Genomic DNA, 10,266 nt, shown 5'->3' on the forward strand with positions numbered 1-10,266 from the left:
GGGGAATTGAGGGAAGTTGGGGATGTGAGAGGGTAATGGGATTAATGTAGGATTAGTATAAATGGGTGGTTGATGGTCAGCACACACTCGGTGGCTGAAGGGCCTGTTTCAGTACTGTATCTCTAAATAAATAAAATAAACAATATATTACCCGTTAACACCACAAGCTCTTACCTTTTGCATGGCACTTTAGCGAATGCCTTTTCAAAATACAAATACACTACATCTACTGGTTCCCCTTCAGTTACCCTGCTTCTTACATCCTCAAAGAACGCTAATAATGTTGGCAAACTTGATTTCCTTTTCATAAATCCATGTTGGCTCTGCATGATTGTATTATAATTTTCTAAATGTTCCACAGATTGGAGGGTGGCAAATGTAACCTCACTATTTAAAAAAGGAGAGAGAGAAAAAACAGGGAATTACGGACCAGTTAGCCTTACATCAGTAGTGGGGAAAGTGCGAGAGTCTATTATAAAGGATGTGGTAGCAGAACACCTGGAAAGCATAAACGGGTTTGGACAAAGACAGCATGTGTTAACGAAAGGGAAATCTTGCTTAACAAATCTGCTGGAGCTTTTTGAGGATGGAACTAGTAGAATAGATAAAGGAGAACCAGGGGATGTGTTGTATCTGGATTTTAAGAAGGCTTTTGATAAGGTCCCATATAAGAGGTTCGTGTGCAAAATTAAAGCAGATGGGATTGGGGGTAATATACTGGCATTGATTGAGAATTGGTTGACAAACAGGAAACAGAGAGTAGGAATAAACGGGCCTTTTGCCAGGTGGCAGGCAGTGACGAGTGGCGTACTACAGGGATCAGTGCCTGGGCCCCAGCTATTCACAATATATATTAATGACTTGGGTGAGGGAACATTTCCAGGTTTGCAGACGACACAAAGCTGGGGAGGAAACTGAGTTGTGAGGAGTATGCAAAGAGGCTCCAATGTGATTTGGACAAGTTGGGTGAGTGGGCAAATGCATGGCAGATGCAGTATAACTTGGATAAATGTGAGGTTATTCACTTCGGTTGTAAAAACAGAAAGGCAGATTATTATCTGAATGGTGACAGATTGGGAAAGGGGGAGGTGCAAAGAGACCTGGGTGTCCTTGTACACCAGTCGCTGAAAGCAAATATTCAGGTGCAGCAAGCAGTTAGGAAGGCAAATGGTATGTTGGCCTTCATTGCAAGCGGATTTGAGTACAGGAGCAAGGAAGTCTTACTACAGTTATACAGGGCTTTGGTGAGAGCACATCTGGAGTATTGTGTGCAGTTTTGGTCTCCTTATCTGAGGAAGGATGATCTTGCCATGGAGGGAGTGCAAAGAAGATTTACCAGGCTGATTCCTGTGATGGCAGGATTGACAATGAGGAGAGATTGGGTTGACTAGGCCGATATTTACTAGAGTTTAGAACAATGAGAGGGAATCTCATAGAAACCTATAAAATTCTAACAGCACTAGTCAGGCTATATGCAGGGAGGATGTTCCTGATGGCTGGGGAGTCCAGAATCAGGGGTCACGTTCTCAGGATATGGGTATGCCATTTAGAACCGAGATGAGGAGACATTTCTTCACTCAGAGGGTGATGAACTTGTGGAATTCTCTACAAAGAAAATTACAGCACAGGAACAGGCCCTTCGGCCCTCCAAGCCTGCGCCGATCCAGATCCTCTATCTAAACATGTCGCCTATTTTCTAAGGGTCTGTATCTCTTTGCTTCCTGCCCATTCATGTATCTGTCTCGATACATCTTAAAAGACGCTATCGTGTCCACGTCTACCACCTCCGCTGGCAACGTGTTCGAGGCACCCACCACCCTCTGCGTAAAGAACTTTCCACGCATATCCCCCCCGAAACTTTTCCCCTCTCACTTTGAACTCATGACCCCTAATAATTGAATCCCCCACTCTGGGAAAAAGCTTCTTGCTATCCACCCCGTCTATACCTCTCATGATTTTGTACTGCAGAAGGCAGTGGAGGCCAAGTCATTAAATATATTCAAGAAGGAGATAGATATATTTCTTAATACAAAAGGGATCAAGGGATATGGGGAGAAAGCGGGAAGAGGGTACTGAATTATATGATCAGACTTGATCATTTTTGAATGGCAGAGCAGGGCCGAATGGCCTACTCCTGCTCCAATTTTTCTATGTTTTCTGCGATGACTGACTTAATCATTGGTTCCAGCATCTTCTCAATGGCAGACATTAGGCTAACAGGCCTATCGTTGCCTGCTTTCTCTTTACTGCTTTCTTGAACAGGGACATTACATTTGCAGTTTAATATCCACTGGAACTGTTGCAGGATCTAGGGAATTTAAGAAGATTACAACCAATGCATCCACTATCAATGCAGACACTTCTTTTAAACCTTAGAATGTAGGCCATCAGATCCAGGGGACTTGTCAACCTTTAGTCCCATTAGTTTCCCAAAAACATGTTTTTCTCGCGATGGTGATGTTTTAAGTTCCCCCCTCCTTACTCCCCTTGATTTTCTACTATTCTTGGGATGTTTTTTGTGTCTACTTCTGTGAAGACAGATGAAAAATTCTTGTTCAGAGTATCTGCCATTTCCTTGTTTCTCTTGGATCAATCGTTCAACGGAAACCGACAGCTGCTGTTTAAAATGTTTCCTTGACACTACTCAGCTGGCGCCAGCAATAGGTGTTGTTTGCATAACTGTCCCCATCCCTACTGTCTGGCTCTGTTCCCTCTATTCACTGCTCAATAACAACACAGTGTGAAACTGGAGCTAAACCATGAACATGCATTACAGGTTTGAGGAGAGAAAACAACAATGATTTTCAACAGCAGCTTCTTCCTGCTCTGTCTCCGTTACCTTGTCCACAAACGGCCTGAGAAAGGCTTCTCCTTCCGCGCTCACTCCAAGTTCCTGCTCCACTCCGCCTCTTACAAACAGCCCCCAACTCCCCCTGAACTTGCTCCATCGTCAATGCTGATCTCTGAGCCCCTCTGCGGACAGGCTCTCAAAGCAATGTGCTGCTGGAAGGAGACTGCTGTTTACTCACTTACCCCGGGGCTCTAAGTCTCCATTCCCGTCTGTTTCAAACAAACTTCTTCCGCTCACTAATTAAATGACGCAGAAGGACACGGCTGGAGGAGGCGCATCGCGCATGCGCTTCTTTCCCCACTCATTTACAAAAAAAATAAATTGGAATAAAAGCAAAATACTGCGGATGCTGGAAATCTGAAATAAAAACAAGAAATGCTGGAACCACTCAGCAGGTCTGGCAGTATCTGTGAAAAGTGAAGCAGAGTTAACGTTTCGGGTCAGTGACCCTTCATCGGAACTGACAAAAATAAACTGGAACTTTCCCCAGTTCAGTTTTCTCCGAGTTTGAGCAAAGGAACTGGGGCTGTGGGGAAAGGTCAGAGAACGTTTCAAGCTGGGGGATTCCCCCTTTCTGAAGCTCAGTTTGAGATCATTCCCTGCAGTGTGTTTGCTCTTCATTCACCCGTCTTCTCAAAGCAATCCTCCGAGGGAGTCGCTGTGTTTGCTGCGATCGCGCAGGAGTTAATATCTGACAGTAACAGTCCCAGATTAATGTCATCACATTGAAACTGTCCCTCACTGACAGTCATAGCGAACGGTGTGAGCTGAGATATTACAGAGATCAACAGGGCCAAGAGCGTTAAATTTGGAACATTGTTCACCTCACTCTCTAACTGTTACCCAGAGTCTAGGAATAATAATGTGTCTGTTTCTGATACAATATCAATTAGAGATGAGACTGCACCGTCTGTCTCCCACGGATCTTTCAAGATAAAATGAGGCTTCCAGGTCAGCCTGCAACTGCTGATGGGGATCTCTCTCTCTCTCTCACTTATTCACTTTCAGCTCTGTCTCTAGTGCTCTATAAAAACGTGGGAGCCAGTTATTGGGTGTGATATGGACACACGAATAGAAAATGCACTATTGACACTCCCTCTCTAATGCTGTACATATGTTTGGGATACCATTATTTAGGATGATATGTATGCACTTTATTGTGTTACTAATACTGTCTCTGATGATACATAAGAATGTGCAATACAGTGTGATATAACACACTGTTACGAATGGTCGGACTGATTCCCTCTCTCTCTCTGTGGTGCTGTATATGAAAAGGGGATAATGTTAGTGAGCATCATAGAATCATAGAATCATAGAAGGTTTAAGGCAGAGAAAGAGACCACTTGGCCCATCATCGGATGCGGCAGCCGAAAAACAGTGAGCGTAAAGGAATGGCAGGGGGCTTCAATCTCGAGAGTGCACCTCCGGTGCTATGTGGAAGCTCCTGGATGCTTCCCGTGTCCTGGAGAACCATTTAGCGGTCATCACCTCGTAGCAGATGTAATGTACAACAATACTCCGCTCTCGTTGATTGACGTCTATGCCCCGGTTCAATGCAGCGAGCGGCTCTCCGTCTTCCAGCATCTCCCACTGCTGCTGGCGACGTCCAGGCCGGTCATCCTAGGCAGTGACTTCAACGGCATCATCGATGCACCTGGATGATCCGGCAGAGACGACAGCAAACTGGATGCTATGTCCAGATTCTTAATACAAACAGTAAAAGATGCCAAACTGCATGACGTCTTCAGCAAACCTGCAGACAGAGCGCAGCATAGATACACATGGTCAAGAACGGACGGGTCTGCCCATTCCAGGATTGACTTCCTATTTGTGTCCCGTGTTTTCACGGTCAGATCCACCGATGTCAAGCCGGTGTTCTTCTCCAAGCATTGCCTTTTACTGGCTGACTTTCACTTACAGGATGACCAGCGGATTGGCAGCGGGATATGGAAGCTCAATGCTACACTGCTAACCCCAGAGAATGTTGAGGAACTCAAAAGGGATTACAAAGGTTGGAGGACTGTGAAACCCCACCTTTGAGTCTCCAGTTCAGTGGTGGGAAGCGATCAAGGAGAACATCAAGAGGTTCTTTATCTTCAAAGGGTTCAGAGGGCGAGAGAGAGAGACAGATGGAAATGTCACGACTCCAGAAAAGTATGCAAAATCTGCTCTGGCTTCAGTCGATGGGGGTCAAGGTCAAGGAGGACCTTCATGAGGTGAAGAGCCAGCAGGCCTCGCTCTTTGCGACAGAGGCCTCCAAGATCATCTTCCAGTCCAGAGTCCGCTCCATTGAGCAGGATGAGATGTGCTCGTGTTACTTCTTCCAAAACGTACACAGAGAGAGCTCTGTTATCAGCAGCCTGAAGGAAGAGGATGGCTCGGTAACGTCTTCGCAGTCCGACATACTAAGGATCAGCAAATCCTTTTATGCTGGGCTGTATGACGCGAAGCCCACAGACAGCAGAGCCTCCCAGTCCTTCCTGTCATCTATCACAGAGGTCTTAGATGACAGCAGGAGGGAGAGACTGGACAAACCGCTAATTCTGGATGAGCTGACAAAGGCCGTCAAATCCTTCGAGATAAGTAAAACTCCTGGAAGCGACCGCTTACCGGTTGAGTTGTATTTGGTCCTGTGGGACTGGGTCGGCCCGGACCTGCTGGAAGTATACGACAGTATGCTCCTAGCCGGCAGCATGTCAGAATCCATGAGGAAAGGCATCATCACCCTCATCAACAAGGGGAAGGGGGAGAGGGCAGAAATCAGAAATTGGCGGCCCATCTCACTGCTTAATGTAGACTACAAGATACTGTCAAAAGTCATAGCCAGTCGAGTCAAGTCTGCTCTGGAGTTGGTGATCCACCCAGATCAGACCTGTACTTTACCCACTCAGGGACACGATCACCCACATACGGGACAGGAGGGTGGACACCTGCCTCATCAGCCTGGACCAGGAGAAGGCTTTTGACAGGATATCACGCACCTACATGATGGACGTACTTTCGAAAATGGGGTTTGGGGAGGGAATCTACAATTGGATCAAACTGCTCTCCACAAACATCAGTAGCACAGTCTCAATCAATGGGTGGGAATCAGAAAGTTTCCCGATCCAATCTGGAGTCAGACAGGGTTGTCCTCTCTCCACTGTCTTGTTTATTTGCTGTATTGAACCCTTTGCTGAGTCTATTAGGAAGGATGCGAGCATAAGAGGGGTGACAATCCCAGACAGTGGAGGCACTCAGGTGAAAACCTCCCTGCACATGGATGACGTCGCGGCCTTCTGCTCGAACCCGCTGTCTGTGCGCAGACTGATGAGCATCTGCGACCAGTTCGCACTGGCCTTGGGAGCCAACGTTAACCACGCAAGAGAGAGGCCATGTTCTTTGGGAACTGGGCTGACCGATCCTTTGTCCCCTTCACCGTCAGGTCAGACTACCTGAAGGTGCTGGGGATATGGTTCTGAAGGGCCGCGGCATGCACCAAAACCTGGAAGGAGCGAGTCGCCAGGGTACAACACAAGCTGAGCATGTGGGAGCAGCAACTCTCTCCATTTTGGGTAAGAACCTGGCGCTCACGTTGTTGCTGGAAGTGGCACAGGTCTGGCCCATACCCCATTCCTGTGCTGTGGCGATCACCCGAGTCATTTTCCGCTTCATCTCTGGATCCAAAATGGACCGGGTCCAAAGGGACACGATGTTCAAACCTCTGGATAAGGGCGCGCATAATGTACCCAATATCACCCTCATCCTGATGACTACCTTCGTGTGCGGCTGCATCAAGCTGTGTGCAGATCCCCAATACGCCAACACCAAGTGTCACTATGTGCTGAGATTCTCTCTGTCCCCAGTGTTGAGAAGGAAGGGCCTGGTCTCATTGCCGTGGAACGCTCCATCTAGTTGGACTGTGCCGTACCACCAATCCTTCGTGGAACAGTTTCTGCAGAAAACACCTTTGACCACCAATCCATCAGGCAGTGGTCTGCACGGAATGTCCGCAAGGCCCGATGAGAAAAGGAGATGGTGGATCCTGTCGGATGGTTACCCGAGCAGACCGCCAAATCATTTGGCGGAATGCCTCATCACCAGAACTTTCAAACAAGCACCAAGGTGTAGCTTGGCTGGTGGTGAGAAGAGCCCTCCCCGTCAGATCCTTTCTGCACGCCCGAAGTCTCACCCCCTCCGCACAATGCCCTCGAAGTGGCTGTGGTGGGGATGACATGGTTGCCCAGCTTCTTCTGGAATGTGTCTTTGCAAAGCAGGTGTGGAAAGAGATGCATTGGTTTTTGTCGAGGTTCATCCCAAGTAGCTCTGTAACACAGGGGTCTGTGCTCTGCGGGCTGTTCCCAGGGACACACACCGAGATAACCACAACTGCTGCTGGAGGACTATCAATTCGGTGAAAGACACTCTTTGGTCTGCCCAAAACTTGGTAGACTTCCAGCGCAAAGAGTTGTCCACGACCGAATGTTGCAGACTGGCACACTCCAAGGTCCAGGACTACGTGTTGAGGGACGCACTAAAGCTTGGGGCAGCCGCAGCAAAGGCTCAATGGGGAAAGACCACCATGTAAGCTCCCCCCACCAAGCTGAACTGAGGGGCTGGATCCATGGAAAACCCCTCAAACTGGAGCAGGAAAATTTTCATTTGCCATAAAATGTACATGGCATGAAAAATGAAATGGAAGGGTTGTGAGGCAACTCACTCCTGTATTGAAGGAAACTGACCTCCTTTGCACTGTTAGTATTTTTTGACTTGGTGCTGTTTGGAACTGTTTTGTAATGTATTTTTTACAGATCTTTATGAATAAAGTATATTTTGGAAATAAAAAACACATTTGTGCAAGTCAGCGTTGTCAATTGCGGCTGCTTGAGCTCTGTGTTTGGACCTTGAGCAGCAGCTGGAGACACTGCTGTGCATTCATGAGGAGAGTTACATGGAAAGCATGTTCTTAGATGTGGTCACCCCACAGCTTAAGAGTACGCAGGGAGAGAGGGAATGGGTGACCACAAGGCAGTCAAAAAGAATCAGGCAGGAAGTGCAGGACATCCCGAGTGCATCTCACTCTCCAACAGGTATTCAGTTCTGAACACGGAGGACAGTGATGCTTCACCAGGGGAGTGCAGCCAGATCCAAGTCCATGGCACCATGGGTGACTCAGCTGCAAAGGTGGGTACAGGGAAGATTGGAAAAGCCATAGTGATAGATGATTCAATAGTGAAGGGAACAATCAGCTGTTTCTGTGGCCACAGACGTGAATCCAGGAATGGTGTGTTGCCTCCCTGGTGCCAGGGTCAAGGATGTCATTGAGCAGTTACAGAGCATCCTGAAGGGTGAGGGTGAACAGCCAGCATTTGTGTTCCACATCGGAACCAACAACATCGGTAGAAATAAGGATGTTGTCCTGCAGTCAGAATTTATGAAGCTTGGTAAGAAATTAGCAAACAGGGCATCAAAACTAGTAATCTCCGGATTATTCCCAGTGCCACGCGCAAGTGAGTACAGGAATAAAAGGATAAGACAGATGAACGTGTGTCTGGAAAGATGGTGCAGGAGGGAGGACTTTAGATTCTTGGGACAGGTCGCATGGATTGCAGTTGAACAGAGCCTGGACAGAGTTCCTTGCGGGACATTTTGCTAGTGCTGTTGGCGAGGGTTTAAACTCATTTAGCAGCGGGATGGGAACCGGAAGGTAGAGTCAGATGGGACAAAATCAGAAATGAAAATGGAAGGCAGAAAATTAATGGATGAGTCTGGAAGAAAGAGGAAACAAAGGTTAGAAAATTTAAAAAGAGTTTGGCAGTGCTCAAGCATATCTATTTCAATGCAAGGAGTATAGAAAATAAAGCAGATGAGCTGAGGGCACAAATAGACATGTGGCAGTATGATATCACAGCTATTACAGAAACATGGCTTAAGGAGGGACAGGAATAGCAGCTCAACATTCCTGGTTACAGGGTTTTCAGATGTGATAGGGAGGGGGATAAGAAAGGAGGGGGGGTGGCAGTTTTGCTCAAAGTAACTATTACAGCTGTGAAGACGGATGATATGTTGGAAGGTTTATCAAATGAGGCCGTATAGATTGAGCTGAGGAACAAAAAGGGGGCAATCACACTGCTGAGAGTGTGCTATCGACCCCCAAACAGGAGACAGAAGAGCAGATATGTAGGCAAATCTCTGAGAAGTGCAAGAACAATAGGGCAGTAATAGTAGGGGATTTTAACCACCCCAACATGAACTGGGATACTTTTAGTGTGAAAGAAATTGAGGGAGCAGAATTCTTGAGGTGCATTCAGGAGAACTTATTTAGCCAATATGTAGCAAGTCCAACAAGAGAGGGTGCAGTTTTAGATGTAGTTTTAGGAAATGAAGATAGGCAGGTGGAAGGAGTGGCAGTGGGAGAGCATTTTGGTGGTAGTGATCATAATTCAGTCAGTTTTAACATAATTATGTAAAGGACAAGGATAGAACAGGAGTTAAAGTTCTCAGTTGGGGCAAGGACAACTTTACTAAGCTGAGGAGTGAGTTAGCAAAAGTGGACTGGAAACAGCTACTTGAACGTAAATCAATGTCAGAGCAGTGGGAAGCACTCAAAGGGGAGATTCCAGGGGTTCAGAGTCAATATGTTCCCACAAAGAAAAAGGGTGGGAAGGCCAAATCGCGAGCCCCATGGATTTTATAAGGTAGTATTATAAGGCAGTAACGGAAAGCTTATGCCCGACTCAGAGAACTCAATACCACTGAAAGCCGAGAGGTGTATCGAATGTGGAGGGGGGAAATCAACATTGAAATTAGGAAAGCTAAGAGAGGGCATGAAAGAATATTGGCAATCAAAATCAAGGTTCGCACAAAGATGTTTTATCAATACATTAACAGAAAAAGGATAACTTTGGAAAGAGTAGGGCCCATAAAAGATCATGAAGGTAAACTATGTGTAGGGGCAGAAGATGTTGGCACTGTTCTTAATAAATATTTTGCATCTGTCTTCACAAAAGAGGGGGATGATGCAGATATTGGAGTTAAGGAAGAAGGGGATGAAGTATTGGATGTGATCAAAAGAGGGAGAGAGGACATATTAGTGACAGGACATACAAATAGCATATTTGTCAGTTGATAAATCACTAAGGATGGATGAAATGTACCCCACGCTGTTAAAAGAAGCAAGAGAGGAAACAGCGGAAGGTTTGACCATCGTTTTCCAGACCTCACTGGATACAGGTGTGATGCTGGAGGATTGGAAGACTGCGAACATTGTACCTCTGTTTAAAAAGGGAGTGAGGGATAGACCGAATAATTACAGGACAGTCAGTCTAACCTCAGTAGTGGGCAAATTATTGGAATCTATTCTGAGTGACAGGATAAAATGTCACTTTGAAAGGCACAGATTAATCAAGGATAGTCAGCATGGATTTGTTAAG

Source organism: Heterodontus francisci, unplaced genomic scaffold (assembly GCF_036365525.1).
Source record: "Heterodontus francisci isolate sHetFra1 unplaced genomic scaffold, sHetFra1.hap1 HAP1_SCAFFOLD_43, whole genome shotgun sequence".
NCBI lineage: Eukaryota > Metazoa > Chordata > Chondrichthyes > Heterodontiformes > Heterodontidae > Heterodontus > Heterodontus francisci.